Below are 3,569 nucleotides of genomic sequence, written 5' to 3'. Positions count from 1 at the left end.
CAAAACACGATATTCAACTCACTCGGTCCCTTGTTGGAGAAAAACTCCAGAGAAGAGAATACACGTGCTGGGAAAGAGTGGCCTTTTCAATAAGCTCACACCAACACACACACACACACACATACAAACACACAGGTTTTCCGTGTCCCCTCAAACATCCTGTGGGCCAGGGGAGAGTCCAGAACTGTCAAAACCAGGCGAGGGCCCCCGGGAGGGCGTCCATCATGGAGTTAGAGGAGAGAATGAAGAGGATGGAAGAAAAGAGGACAGAGGTGAGGAGGAGAGAAAAAGGAAGGAGAGAGATGAGGAAGAAGGGAGGAGCAAAAGAGGAGAGCAAAGGAAAGAGGCAAGGAGGGCAAGGGGAGGTTGGAAAGGAAGGAGAGGAAAGGGAGGAGAGGAGAAGGAAGAAGGGACGGAGGATAGGAGAAAGGGGAGGAGGGAGAGACAAATGGCGGGCGTCCATCATGGGGGTTGGAGAGAGGAGAGGAATGGGGGTTTGGGCAGTGTGAAAGGGGCTATGGACAACACAAAATTCGATATGAACGTAAGAGCCACATGAAACCAGGCAAAGAGCCGCATGCTGCTCGGGAGCCGCGGGATGGCCAGGCCTGCTCTAGTCTCTAGGGCGCATCCTCTATCAGCTGATGTGGCCCACTGTTCCCTGTCCTTTGAATGTTCAGTATGTTCCATGTAGAGAAAATTAGGACAAGAAAGACTAAATCATTAAAGGAAAAGTTCGTCATGTTGGGAAAACAGTAGATTTGCTTTGGAGAGAGAAAATAGTGAGGGGAAGAGAAGAGACAGGTCAGAGAAAATGACAGAAGGTGTCCAAAGTTTGGGATCATTTCCAGCACAAACAGAAACCTCTGCACAGTGTGTCTGTAAAACCGAACTAGCTTAGAACAACAGCTTTAGCTAGCAGCTTCAAGTCACTGTTTACCACCTTCCAATTGTCTTTAACCTGATTCGTATCTGCTAGCTAGCTAACTAGCTGTCCACAGTCTGGACCAACACAGTGACTTTTTATTTCTTTTCGGTGGCAGCAATCACAACACACAGACTTTCAGTAACTATAATAAAGACCTCTCCTTTTTTTCCAGTGTGTGTTTACTATTGCTATATTGCTACTGTTGCTTTAATATAAAGTATTTCTTATCCAATAAAAATTGAGCCATTGCTTTTAACACTGTTGTATACATACAAAGTACAAGACATTATGTACTTGGATGAAGTCTCCAGAACAGAAACAGTTCATCCACTAGGGACCATCAAGACCCACATTTTGCCCTGATGGTGCTGGACTAAAGCTCGGGGGGCCACCAAGAACATGAACTATCTAATGGGAAAGCCCATATCTGTTATCCAGTATCTGTGTCTTCCTCGCTGGTATACACTGTTCTGGTGCTCCATTTTTAGAAGACTCATAATAAGTTGAGTATTATATAACATGTCATGTTAAATGGGAGATTCACTATATTGCTCTCCCTCACATTCTGCTTCCTCCAGTGTATGAACTATAGTTCCTCTAAGTTCCTCACTGTCCTGTATTACCATAATTCCCTCACATTCCTGTGATCCTGGGGCTAATACAACGCTGCCTGTGCATACTAAATGGCACTACCAGGGAATATGAAGGGCAGTATCAAGGAAAATGACCCTTGTGGTCGGCACCTCTCTAGAGAGGTGATGGGCAGGGGGGCTATAAGATATCAGAAACTGCACATGTAAGCGTATTATCAGTACACTTCTGCATGAGCGTGTGAGGAGGAGAGAGTAAGCGGGTGGGGGGGGGTACAATTTGGGGACACACAAGGACAGTGTCCAAGCACTGCATCCACATCTCACCCTACATGTTCTTAAAGAGAAGGATGTGAAGGAGAAATATTTTTCAGCCTTTTTTGTGTCCATTCTGACTATGGGCCGCATTACCTTTTCTCTCACAACTAAGATATTCAGGAAACGCAACTCTGGGAAAGAAATAATCATATATCAGGACACATAGTGTGAACCTCGTATAGAATTATCTGTGTTTCCAGCATCTCTACAACAGCAAAGTTAGCATGACTCACTGTGGCTGCAATTGTAAGAATAAGTCCAGATTTACCTTCTCTATCTGTCATTTCAACAATTGGGAGAGTTCAAGCAAGGTCTTCCCCTCCTGTAGCTGCAGCTCTAACTTTATAACAGTGAGGCATTTTATTAGCCCTGGAAAATCTCCTGTACAATGTACATCAGTTTTTCCATCTCCACCACCACCAGCATGCAACACATTTCATCTATAGCCACACTGGAATTCCATTTTTACAGCATAATCACAAAGACCAACACAAAGACAATGATTAATTGTCATATGGTGACACATAAATGGCACAGATTTGGCCCACATGCTTTCTACACAGCCGTTTGCCACATGTGGTTCAGAAAATCTTGCAGCCTTTCACACTGATGGGCAGTTTATAGCACCGAAGCATCCATAACTGAAAATACATGCAGCAAACTTCAGCTTTGTTGTGCACTGCCCGCTCAGTGTGAGATGAATCAGAATCAGAATTTCAGGATGAACTAATAACTGCCTATATGTTCCAGTGATAGAGCTCACAGGTGCTCAGTTGTGAGATGACCTCTAATCGCCTATATAGCTGTACAGTGGGCCAGTAGGAGCTTGAATTCTGCACAGGTGTGAAGCAGCTGGGTTTGGTGTAATAACTGCTGTTGTTCCTCCATTAGGTGTCGATGTCCTGCACATCAGTTTAAGAGGACACAAGTTTCATCAAAAATTAGCAGCCAAGTTCAGCTGTGTGGTAAAGTAATAGTATACAAGGAGAAGTTCAGCATCTTAGCATATAGGCCTTTTTCACAGCAGATATTTTGACATGTCAGAGTAGGAAAAGCACAGGTGGAAATGGAAATGAATGATGGCTGAATTCCATTTTACTCCGTCACTGTCAGGTTCATGCTGGCTCACCGTAACACTGTCATGGTTTACTGGGACACTTGATGCAACAGAGCCATCGTTAATGTTATTAGTGACTCCTGTGTCGTTCTGTTGCACAGGAGGTAGAGCGGGTCGTGCAGTAACAGCAGGTTGGCGGTTTGATTACCCGTGACTTGTAGTGTAAAGTGCTTTGAGTGGTTGGAAGACTATAAAGGTGCTATTTGAGTTCAGCAGTTTCACCTCCTGTGCACTGCTGAGGTGCCCTTGGCACTGGTAACGCGGCAGCCCCATCATTCCACTATCTCTCCTCTTTGCATGTCCACATCATGATCAATAAAGACAACTGTTTGATAAAGGGATCGCAAAACCCCTTCTGCCACAATTCTCCGGCCAATCTCCTGCTCCATTCTACCCTCACTCGTGAACAAAACCCCGAGGTACTTGAACTCCTTCACTTGGGGTAAGGACTCACTCCCTACCCGGAGTAGACAATCCGGTTTCCTGCTGAGAACCATGGCCTCCGATTTAGAGGTGCTGATCCTCATCCCAGCTGCTTGACACTCAGCTGCGAACCGATCCAGTGAGTGCTGAAGGTCACAGGCCGATGATGCCATCAGGACCACATCATCCGCAA

Source organism: Morone saxatilis, unplaced genomic scaffold, assembly GCF_004916995.1.
Source record: "Morone saxatilis isolate NCDOM2014 unplaced genomic scaffold, NCSU_SB_2.0 Contig2, whole genome shotgun sequence".
Lineage (NCBI taxonomy): Eukaryota > Metazoa > Chordata > Actinopteri > Moronidae > Morone > Morone saxatilis.
The sequence above is the reverse complement of the archived record's forward strand: the minus strand, read 5'-3'. Positions refer to the sequence as shown.